The sequence below is a fragment of the Protopterus annectens genome, chromosome 14.part0 (assembly GCF_019279795.1).
Source record: "Protopterus annectens isolate FY-2018-M chromosome 14.part0, PAN1.0, whole genome shotgun sequence".
NCBI classification, from domain to species: Eukaryota; Metazoa; Chordata; order Ceratodontiformes; family Protopteridae; genus Protopterus; species Protopterus annectens.
This window is the reverse complement of record NC_056748.1, coordinates 182,539,067-182,551,705: the sequence shown is the minus strand read 5'-3', so window position 1 is coordinate 182,551,705 and position 12,639 is coordinate 182,539,067. Positions and strand designations below refer to the sequence as shown.

General features: G+C 38.8%; 1 protein-coding gene across 3 annotated transcripts in view; it reads right to left on the bottom strand.

Annotated features, from left to right (window-relative positions):
* The window catches only part of FAF1 (Fas associated factor 1), a 5,915,525-nt gene that overhangs the window by 3,188,158 nt on the left and 2,714,728 nt on the right, over nucleotides 1-12,639 (bottom strand). The gene's annotated exons all lie outside the window — the stretch shown is intronic.

The window sequence follows — 12,639 nt, the reverse complement described above, 5'->3', positions numbered from 1 at the left end:
AAGAAGAGGGGAATGGAAAATCTAGTGGGTAATAGTGCTGGAGCCATATTGACTTTAGGAACCACTGTAGTTTTCTCATATGAAGTCTGGCTAGATGTAGCATAGGAATGGTCTGCAGCCTGCAGTCAAGAAATACATGATCCTCAGAAGGAACCATGACTGATTTCTGAAAGTTTATTGTAAGACCCAGGCTTTACAAGAGATATATAGTATACAGGAGGTGGTGAAGCAAGACCTCGGGGGAGGAAGCTTGAATGAACAGGAATTCCAGATAAGGAAATATATGAACTCCTCTCATCCTGCAAAAGGCAGGAGCGAGGCATTTGGTGAATACCCCTGAGACAGTAGAAAGGCCAAAGGGCAAGGCAGAGAAATGAAAATGCAAGGAAAAAAAAAAGAAATGCAAAAACTTCCTGAAAAGGGGATAAATTGGGATGTGAAGATAGGCATCCTTGAGATCCATAGAGACCAGGAAAACCTGGGGAAGAAAAAGAGTAAACAAGGTCTGAAGGGATAACATCAGGAAATAAGGGACTTTCAGAGAGGTGTTGAGCTGAGAAAGGTTCAGAATATGTCTCCAAGTGCCTTCCTTCCTTCCTGAGAACCAGAAACATTCTGGAATAAAAATCCTTCCCCTCCTGGGAAGGGGATACAGCCTGAATGGTGCCTTGTATCAAAAGGACCTGAAATAGTGCTGGGAAAAAGGAAGCTGCTCCTGAGGAGGCTGATGGATGCCCAGAAATGAAGGATGGGATTTCCACAACATGAAGTAGAGCTGACATATGATGGAATGAACACACGAGTCTTGAGTGATCCTTAACCAAATGGGAAGGGACAGGGAAAGATGAAGGGACAAGGGAACCTGACTCAAGAAAAGGGGAAGCAAACAGTCAGATAGAACCTGGGTTGTCTTATAAAGAAGGTTTCTGAGAAGTAGGAGTCTGAGTAGGCTTAGCAGGAGGAGCCCACCTAAAACCCTTCTTGTCTTTGTGAACAAAGGCAAATTTAGATGTATAATTCCAATGGAACTTAGGAATAAGAGATACAGATATATACTTAAAGTCTTGCAAGGTCTTACTTTTCACCCTGTAGCACTTAAAAAGCTCAGCAGCTGCAAAACCAAAAAGGTTCTTATTATCAAGAGGAGCATTAAGTTTATCCTTAATACCAACAGCCAAATGCTAGAGATGAAGCCAAGAGTAGTGTCTCAAAACAGAACTAAAAACAGCAGCTCTAGAGAAGGTATCAGCTGCATCATAACTACATTTAATAGAATGGTGGGCAACTTGAGAAGTACAGCCCAGTAAATAGAGGGCTGAGGCCCTTCCCTCAAAATCAAGGAGGTCTGAGATAATCTGGGAAGCCTGAGAAAGAATGGCTAAAACATACCTGGTCATTTGGGTCTGGTAATTAACAGCCCGAAAGGACAAGGTAGGAGCACTATATAGCTTCTTGCCCAGATGTTGCACACCTCTACTGTCCTTGTCTGAAGGAAGTAGTTTAGTAGAAGGCAAAAGTTTACAGGGTTTGTTAGAAAAGAAGGGTCAGCAGAAGGACATTTGTACAGACATGTACACTCATCAGACACCTTGTAAAATCTGTCAGGTTACTTAAGGGTTGGAGGTTGAGCATCCAGGGCCACAGAAGCTGCTGAAAAGCTATCTAAAAGAGCAGCCAAGACGCAGGGAACTCCATCTGTAGGAGCTCATAAAACCTCCTTTGAATGTCAGAATAGTATAATTTAAAATAGTCCATCATATGAGAAATACTATTCCCAAAGGAGACTTCTTCAAAGGGAGAGTCAGGGCTAATAGAATATTCCTCCTCAGAGCCATAATCCAAGGGAAAGGGGATCTGAGACGAATATGCCAAAGACATATCTCCAAAACTCAGTTTCTCTTTAGAGGAGTCCTCTTCGCTGGGCCTCTTAAGTAGGGTACAGAATCAAGGGGAGCAGACACAGAAACGTCTTGGAGAGGCTTCAAGGCCATCAGTGCATTAAATAACCCTTGGGTAAAATCCTGTTATTCACATTGGGGGATCTTTAGCAGCAGTGTAAACATGCTTGTTTTTTTGTTCTTTCTTTTGAGGGATATCGGCCCTAAGCACCATAGGAGGTTCAGACCCTTGTCTACACTTCACCAACATAGTAGAAATCTCCTCGCAAACAAGTATCTGTGGCATTCCCCATGGTCCCTCTGAAATAATCAGCTGAGGTTCCCCCCAACATCTAGAGTGGACATTTGCAAAGCCTCTGAGGACATGTGAGAAGACGATCCATGACAGCCTCTGATACGGTCTCTGCAGAGGAATCTGACGTAATAATCTGGGTGATCCACTGGGCTTTAACAGCTGGGGGAGGCAGGGCAGCAGCTGAATCAGAACTGACTTTTTTGGCTGTTTTCTTGGCAAACGGCTAACCTTTGGAATGGGAAAATTCTACCATAGCACCCTCAACCAACAATTTAAGACACTAGTTCTCCAGCCAGATAAATGGGCAAGGAGGCCAGACAACTATGTATGGCCATAAGGACAAACGCTTGGCAGATGGAACACTGTGTATAGTCGTGAAAAACACCCAGACAAAAGAGATACTGCTCGTAATGATCCTTACGGGGAATCTGACTCCCACACTGACACTTGCCCTTTCTGGATGACATATAAATTCATAAAACTAAAAAGAAGGAAAAGACAAGAAGAAACCCCAACAGGGCACTTTTCTGAAACATAGCACTGTAACCAGCACAGAAGAAGAAATGTTCAGACCGACAGTAAATAATGGTATTAGGACTGGAGCAAAGAAGTTCTGAGGTATGTACATCCGTATGGCACCTTTAGCAGGGATTATACATGTGACATACAATGTCTATAAAATCATAAGGCTTTGTTATACTGACCAAATGTTGGGCTACCTTGACAGAAAATCCCTTTGGTAAAGAATACTGCAACACTAACGAATCTATAGTACAATTTAAGCAGTCCTAACAATAGTACATGCATCGTAATCGGTTGTCTGGCTTTGTAAGCTGGGGTCAATATAGATAAGTCTTTTGATACTAAGCTGCCTGGCTTTTGTGACTCTACCAGCAAGAGTCATTGAAAATAAAAATGTTTCACTGGAATTAAAGATGAATTAAATTAAATGTTTTTTAATAAAGCACCTTTCTCTCAAGATTTTTCAGTTGATTTCTTTCTTTTTAGTTCTACCACATGAATGAAAAGACTTTGATTCCCTCAAACCTGTATTTGTTTATTTTTAATTTGTAAACTTTTTTTTTAGTTAAGCAGAAATTTAAGACCTAAGGCCTCCTTCATAAATTAGCTTTGTTAATAATCTTATAGTATCAATGCTATGAAATAATGTCAAATAATATATATAGAAATCATTGAGGGCTATCTACCACAAATCCACTTCTTTACAGATTCCAGACATACCCTCTGGGCAAACCATTGACTGTGTGCAAACCATTGACTAAATGCTGTAAATAATATGGGGATTCTGGAAACATTATATTTATTGACATTTAGTTGGGTACACTCAAAAGGCAAAGCAGCAGTGGTAGCGTTGTCGCCTCACAGCAAGAGGTTTTCCCTTTCGATTATCGGCTGGAGCGCCTTCTGTGTGGAGTCTGCATGTCCTCCCCGCAGTCGAGTAGCGTTTAAAAGACATGCGTGAATGGGCGTACCTTCGTTGAAGGTTGGTCGGCACCGTTAAAAAAAAAAATCTACTGCCAATCATTAGCGGACCGGAGTTCTGCTGTGGTGACCCCTAACCGGGAAAAAACGAACAAAAAACAACAACAACTTTGTTTCAAGTGTGAACTGACCAGTTAAGTCACTTGATCAGTGTAACACAACAGACAGATGGAAATTGCAACAGTTACATCCAGGATGAAGACAAATTATTTTTCTTTTTTCTTTCAGTTGATTTTTCTCTTTTTTATTTCTAACATATAAATATGAAGACTTACATTTCCATTGTTTTCCTCAAATCTGTATGAGAAGTTCAAATCCTTAATCCCCTCTATTAAATATTCATAAAAATATAGCAAAATATTGCAGACAGCAACAGTACATCAAAAGCTTGATGACCACAAACACACTACTATTAAAATAATAATAAACAATAAGAAAGTAATTATTCTGAAAAGGCAAGTACTGATAACAGCTTTTCTAATCAGCAAACCCAAACATTATGATCTACTGCTAAGATCTGCAGATTACAGATGTCTACTCACTTTCTTCCAAATAACACCCAAATGTGTTGAATTTTTTTTTTAAATTCTTGCAGGTCCTAGCCTGATGGCTCCATTACCTGTAGCTAATCATCTCATTCATTTTGTAGTTGTGGGAGCCAGGGATTCCTGGCAGGTGACAGTCCTACATCTCATTCGTTGAAACTGTAAATCCCCCATGAGCTCATCTACTTGGAGGAAGACTCAAGTGAAAGGGAGTGGATCAGCCTTGCGGGTCTTATGGGGTGGCTTACCCTCTCCAGCAAAGGAGCACTCCTCTCTCCTGTGATGGCTCTTTCAAGCTCTATTACAGCTGCCCAGTGAGGGTTTCCCCTTGGTTCTCAGTGCAACCTGCACACTGCAGTTTGGGCTTGCTACTTTTGAGCTCCACTAAGTAGGCACCTAGGTAATACCCATGTGGTGAGCCACTACCATCTCTCTCCTCCTATGATGGGTAAGCAGGTGACCAATGTGTTGAATGTTTAAGAAAGGAAGCCATTGGAAGTAACCTGGGAAAACAAGTAAGGATAGCTACTGCAGGAAGAGCTACTGCATGTGGAGCAGGAAAAACACTAACAGGGTTTTTTTTAAATCCCTGCTGCCTACTAACCATCAGCCCTCAGACAATGAACAGAAATCATCTTTTCCGAGATGGCCAACCACCCATCATGGGGCTCCATTATCCAAAGAGTCAACATTTTTTTTTTTTGTTCTGGGCCCTTACCTTTCTGCTGTGCTGTTATGTACATGCTACTGGGTAATGTATCATTTTCTAATTTCTACTGAGAGATGTCTGCATCACACAGAGTTTGTCAAGGTGATGTCTGCCTCCATTAATGCTAACAAACAAGTCTCTCTCTGTCAGTTTCTAGCCCATGTGCTCCAATGGCACTGAGGGGTCCCAAGTGTGACCTGTGCCCTCACCATCATCCTATCAATTAGGGCATTTCTAATGAGGTCTCTACTCTTTTAGCTGGCAGCTGATGTGAGCAGCTGCATCAGCAGGGGGCACCCTGTAACCTCCCAATGTGGGGTTTATATCACATTATCAAATACAGATAACATCGAAGCACTAAACATCAAACTCAAAACAGCAAACCATGACAACATCGAAATGATGTCAATGGCAGTTCTCAAAGAGGATGTGGAATATTAAGCGTGTAGGCAGGGGGGCAAGCCCCCTGCACAACCCCCGCTACTTAAATATACCAACTCCAAGATCGCACTACAGTGTAGGAAATGGAAATCTTCCGTTTCCGCACTGTAATGCACTGAAGTGCAATCTCCGAAGTGGAATATTCAAGTGGCAGGGAGTGTGGGGGGTGCAGGGGGTCTTGCCCTCTGCATGGTACAAGTTGTTTCTGATCTGCACTCCACATATTTTTCCCCCATTTCGATGTTGTGAATTTCGCTGTTTTCAGTTTGATGTTTACAGCTTTGATATTTTCCACGTTCGGTGAAGTGATATACACCCCCAATGTGTGTGTGTACATTCCAATCCCACACCCATGGTTCTAACCAGCTTTATTTTAACTTTTAACACCTTTACTGAATTATTACACAAGTCAGGGGCAAACATATAGTTATATAAAAGAAAACAAACTATATTAACAGTTGCAATCATACATCACATTTACTTCTTCGTATATTTATCAATTCAGCATTATATAAAATGCTCAGTTCTAGCCTTCCCTTAAACCACACTCCTGCACCAAAACATTATTCTGTATATGTTGTTCCCACAATTTCCATTTCTTCTATGTAATGTTGTCCTACCTTTTTCTAAAGATTACACTTCCAGTTATTTTATCTTTGTTACAATATTCAGTACTTCAAATACAGTTAGTTTAGCCTTTGATTTCTATTTTTTAGTAACTACTTTTCTGGATACCACTGCAATTAAACTTAATATCTCCAGGCAATTCAGATCCTGAATCCCAGTTCAAATAAATCATTTCCTTAGTTACACCCACTTGCTCAACCAATATTTCTACAAAGTTCTCTGCATGAAATTTTTGAAGTCTGCCAACTCATTACACTACCAAAACATATGTTCCTGGTTCCCTCTTTCTTCCTCATCACACCTCCAACATTTGCCATTTAGCTGAAGAAAAAAAGTCTTTAGACTCTGGTATCAAAATACCTATGCAAACACTTTCAAACAAAAATCCTAAATATTTTAGACTTTGTTGTATATTTTGGAATTATACATATGCCCTCCCATTGTTTCCTTTGTGAAATGCTTACTTGATCTCTTTTCCCAATATTTTCTAATCTCCTATGATTGATTCATATTGATATTGTGCAGTATTTTATATGCCTTTTTAAAAATACCTTTTAAAAACTCTACCACAGCAAGTCTTTCACTTAGGATTCCCCTATCCCTTTCTATTTGCATATACACAAATATCAATCCCTGATAAAGCAGGCATTCTCTAAATATGCAACAAGGTTTCGAAGAATTAGGATCTTTGCCTGGAAGTATTTACATAGCTATTTTTATACCTCAAGTAGACTCCAAAGAATTTTTTCCTCTGGTGAATAGCAAATGTTAGAGGTGTGACAGGCAAAGGAGGTAGCTGGGAACATATTTTTTGGGAGTGTAGTGAGTTGGCAGACATTAGGGATTCCCTGCAGACCGCTCTGTCGGAGATGTTGGGTGAGCGGATTGGACTGACTGGGGAGATGATATTTTTAGTTATACTACAGAATCGGAATTGTCTAGACATAGTAAAGTCTTGCTGAGTCTAATTATGGTGGCTGCCAAAAAAACAATTACTAGAAAATGGGAATCAAAGTCTAGACCTACTTTAAAGTAGTGAATACAGCAATAGAGATAAAAACTGGAATTGGGATCTTTAGAAAAGGTAAGAAGCAAACTACATAGGAAAATGTGGGAATTGTGGGAACAATATATGCAGAGCAGGAACGAAGTTTAAGAGGCAGGATTTGAATAAGTCATATAATGCTTAACTGACAATGATTGGATGGTTTATAAATTATGGATAATGTTTGCAACTACAGTTGTTTCAGTTGTGTCTGTGATGTAAACTGTTTGCAACTAAAGTTGTATCATTTTGCATGTTTTTCATTTATATAAATGTAAGATTGCCTTTGTCATATGTGAAAATTTAATAAAGATGTTTAGAACTGCGGCGGTGGTGCTGCGGTAGCACTGTCGCCTCACAGTAAGACGTTGTCCTGTTCGATTCTCAGCTAAAGCGTCTTCTGTGTGGAGACGTGCGTAGCTTCGTTGAAGGTTGTGCATCAGGGCTGGCAACTCGGCACATAAAAATCTACTGCCAATCATTAGCGGACCGGAGTTCCGCTGTGGCTACCCCTAATTGGGAAAAAGCCGAAAGACACAACAACAACAAAGAGAAAAGAAAAGCAGGAAGGCAGTCTCTAGCCTGCAGTCCAAATGCCTTATTGGCTTCTTCCCATTCTATTACCTATCAGCATCTAATTATTTGCTCCCAGTACTTTGGTTCCTTTGCCAGTTCTCTCCAGTAAATTCCAGCCCCTCTTGCCTACACTCTGTACCACTAATTGCAGTAATTTCTAATGGCAAAATCTCTTTTCTCCAATCTCGTGTTGGCCCAGTTCTTAGAATACTTTCTGATACTTTACGAATATAATATTCTGTGTGGCTGTTATTTTCCTTAAAGCTATGCATCCAAAATTGTACTATCTCCTTATTTCGTGAATCCCCTCCACCACTTCATCATCATCCCTTTCCACTATGAATGGACGCTTTCTACTTGTATTATATTACTGAGTGAATTAGGCTTAGGGGTAGATTAGTGAGTTAGGGTTAGGGTGTGGGTTTAGATGAGTGTGCGATAGTGACGGACCTTAGGGTTAGTGTTTGGGTTAAGGTAAGTGGATAGATAGTAGTGTATATGTATAGCTCAAAAACGAACAAAATGAGGCTCGCCACAGCACGAGATAAATAAATAAATAATTAATTGCAGTAACAAAACTAAGCGCTTTCACATTTCCCAATGCTTCATCAGACTTTTACAACTGCTAACAACTCAACATACATTTAAATAGTATCATAATACATCTGCTAATTAATCAATTAATCACATCATTACAAACCCATTCTCATTTAAAAGCAACAGTCACACAATAACAACAATATAAAACTTCTAAAATACATAAACCATTATTAAATGCACTGACATTTAAACTATATTAAAAAACTTTCAATCCTAATGAGCATGGGGACGTGCTGCTAATAATGGTTTTAAAGTTACTTTCTCATTCAGGCCATGTCCCCTATAGCCTTGTAACCTAATTATCCATCTATTTTCACGTTCCTCAGTGTAATTTTTTGTATCCCCCAATCTATCTGTTACCCTAATCAATTCTAAATCGCTGAATTTAAATTTATGTGTCATGCCTTTATCTAAAATATGTCATGCTAAAACATTGTGTTCATCATCTCTATTTATTGCAAGTTTTATAAGAAATGTTGTTATTGTGTGACTGTTGCTTTTAAATGAGAATGGGTTTGTAATGATGTGATTAATTGATTAATTAGCAGATGTATTATGATACTATTTAAATGTATGTTGAGTTGTTAGCAGTTGTAAAAGTCTGATGAAGCGTTGGGAAACGTGAAAGCGCTTACTTTTGTTACTGCAGTTAAATTATTTATTTTGCTTTATCTCGTGCTGTGGCAAGCCTCATTTTGTTTGTTTTTGAGCTATTGCATTGATTCTGAAGAGGCTCCTAACCCAGAAGCTATTTTGTTTGATATTTTTCGTATACATTTTTCTTAACGGCTCTGGGACATGGCTGCAAGGAGGGAAATTACTATATCACAGAGTGGAATTGGAAATACGAATACGATATGGGGAGCTGTGGTTATAGCTGAGAACCCGCTCCTTACATTTACCTCAGATGAGCTGATAAATGATGGAAGAAGTTCAACAAATTTACAGAGGAACATAGATGTTATTCAGCTTACTCAAAAGCTGGAGAATACCTTGCAAAAATTACGAATAACACAGTGGCACAGGCTACACATGTAAGCATGTCTCTCATTCAAAATAATACCCAGAGGTTTAAGAGTGCTAAAGATGCCCACTTTTGGCACTAGACACCCTGGGTTATTAACTAAATGGCAGAAACTGAATATAGAGACCAGCTATGGATATATTAAACTATTGATAGAGCAATATCAAGAAATTGAATCGGGGCTGATGCAGGAAATCGTGATGATGGAAAATGATTTTGAGAAAATGGTCAGTGTGGAAGAAAAGGAAATGTTTGTTACAGATATTATGTTGCGGTTATCCACATTAGACAATAAACAATTATTGGATACGAAGAAGAAGCTGGAACGAGATCTTGGAGATTTCCAAAGAGGGCAAGTCTTTTCTTGGCCAAGAGACAATGTGAACAATGGTGCGAACCCCGTACAAATGATTATAATGTTCACAAAGTGAAAAAGAGGACTTTAAATTCTGATTTTGTTTGTTTAAATAACATGCATACAACCAAGCCTACAAAAATGATGTCAGCGCACATACCTCCGCCCACGGAAGTTACATCAAATGAAGCCACTATTCCGGTTAGTAGTGTGGAGTTGGATACAGGAGAGGGTCCTTCTGGAGAAATTACGAAAGTACTATATTTATCAATGGCTGGTGCAGTAAAGAAAAAATGTTGGTGCAAATACAAACAGCAAGTTAGACTTGCTAGATGAGACATTGGCCAGCAATACTCCGTTCCCTTTTCCTCTACCTATTAGGCAAACGACCGAGGCCAGCTGGTCGCCACATGGGCGTTTGGGCAAGAGGAAAATTTCGGAGGACAGGCACGAATTCCAGAAAAAGGTACTCAAACTGATATCAAAGACTTAGTGGTAAATTTATCACATTATTGCTTGACTGATAATGAAAGGTCTTTATTAAATTACGGCCTTTCATTTATACCTTCAAAGTCGGCAGATATTACTGATATTATTCTAGATATAAAAATGTTTACCCGGAAAGTTGGCCTAAGTCTAATGTTTGGTAATACAACTACAGGTAGTAGGAATATGTTTTGTAAACCTTCTACCTTTATACCACAAGGACACCCTTTATTAGAGACATTTGAAAAAGCCTGCGAGCATGACTTTTTTGAATTATATAAATCGAAAAATAAGTCTGAATTCTATAATTTAACTTATGATGAGTTCCAATTGATTAAAAAGTTACAGGAAAATGAGGCAATAGACATTAGACAGGCTGATAAAGGTGGTGCTATTGTAGTTTTAGATGCTGAAATGTATGCAAACAGTATGATGACTATGTTGGGTGAAGCTGACACATATCAAGTATTAAATGGAGTAATGTTGAACAAATTAATTAAGAATGTGCAGTCTGAACTATATATGTTTCTATGCCATACCATTGATGGTGATCTGTATAAGTATTTGTTAGTTGAAAATCCCCTTATTCCCACCTTAAGGGGACTTCCCAAGGTGCATAAAATCCTTATTAACCCACCCATGAGGCCTATAGTCTCGGGTGGTGGTTGGATCATGGAGCCAGCCTCAATATTCATTGAAAAGCAACTTCGACCAATTGTAAATAACACTAGGTCTATATTGAGAGATACACAAGATTTTGTGGAAAGTTATGGTGAATATGTTTTACTTAGTGAAAGGGCATGTGATGATTTATTAGTCACCTTAGATGTGGTTTCTTTATTCACATCAATTCCAAACAGTACAGGGATGGAATTTCTGAGACTATTTTTGATTGAAAAAGAGGTATCTAGGAATTCTATTATTAAGATTTTAGCTTTACTTGATTTAGTACTAAATAACGTGTTTTTATATGAGAATGTTTATTATTTACAAAAAAAAGGGGTTGTCATGGGCACCCCATGTGCTAACTCTTATGCCAACCTTGTATTGGCATATTGGGAAAGCACTATATTCAATAAACACATACAATTCTACAAACACTTTGTAGATGATGTGTTTTTAGCATGGGAAGACACAGAAACAGAACTGAATGAATTTATTGAATTTATTAATGGCACAACAGATTTCTTAAGATTTGAACAGAAGCATTCTTATGAGAAAATGGAATTCTTAGATGTTCGGGTGCTGAAGAGTAATGGAGAGATGCATTCTGAGATATATAGGAAGCCATGCTGGAAGAATAACATTTTACATCGAAATAGTATGCACCCTCAGCACGTATATCATAATATAGTAAAAGGCCAGACCTTGAGAATGTCACACCTCACCACTAGTGATGAAAGTTACAACATGAAACAAGAGATGTTAGCAAAAAATTTGTCATCAAGAGGGTACAGTAAACAAGAAGTCGAAGTTGTTTATCAAATGAATGATTCAATAAGGGGTACTTACGTATTATCGCAACCAGATTTTTCATGGCAATAGTGGCTGCTCTCCGATCCTGAAATATCTTCGTAAACGTTGTGAAAAAGTTGTTTGGTGTGTTTTCTTTACCACTATGTCTTCTTTTCTGGACTGTTATCAATTAAATGTCAGAAAAAAGACTATCGCTGCTTAGGTATGCTTCTTTTATATCTTGGCTTACTGCCGCTGCCTTGAAATAGAACATGAGCATGCTGTATAGCACACTGAGAAGCTTAACAGTCACGTCGCACAAGATAATTTTGAAAAGAATGATGGCAGTACAAAGGCTTCTGGCTTCCCTTGAAAGTCACTGACCATGACCCTGACAGTGTCATATACAAAAAGGGAAGTAGGTGTTCAGAAAATGTTTCCCTCAGTACACGGAGCTGTGTGTGTGTAAAACAATGACATCGGCACAGACAGTATACATTCACATGTATTTGTGTAGAACTAGGATGCTACAAGGGTTTGAGAACTACAATTTCATTAAAACACACACGCAAGCTAAATGAAAAAAACTGACATGGAAATCATCCCAGTTATACCCTCAGATCTTCTGTCTTTCATCTGACAACAGCAGTTAAGGAAGAATACAGCCCAAATTATTACCGTTACTTGACAGCATTTGCTGCCATGAAAAAAAGGAACGTTCAGCGGGCGGACTTGCAAGAAGCAACATGTTGGCAGTAAAGTGCATACAGAAACAAGTACAGTGGGGTTTTTTTACATTTCTTGGATCACACTCCTGAAACCAGCCTGCAGTATTAAAGAAAACACAGTAGATAACTTCTGGAAAATATTAACAAGCATATGTCACGATCGGGAAGCGGACATTAGTGCCGTGAAAAATCTGGTTGCGATAATACGCAAGTACCCAATAAGGAAAGGAAAAGGAAAACCATACTTATATAAGAATTGAAACAACAGTGGGAATATTAATAAGGATCAACGAAAGATTGAGAATAGAATAGTAATTCCTTATTCGAATAGGAATATGGGAATTAGAGAAAT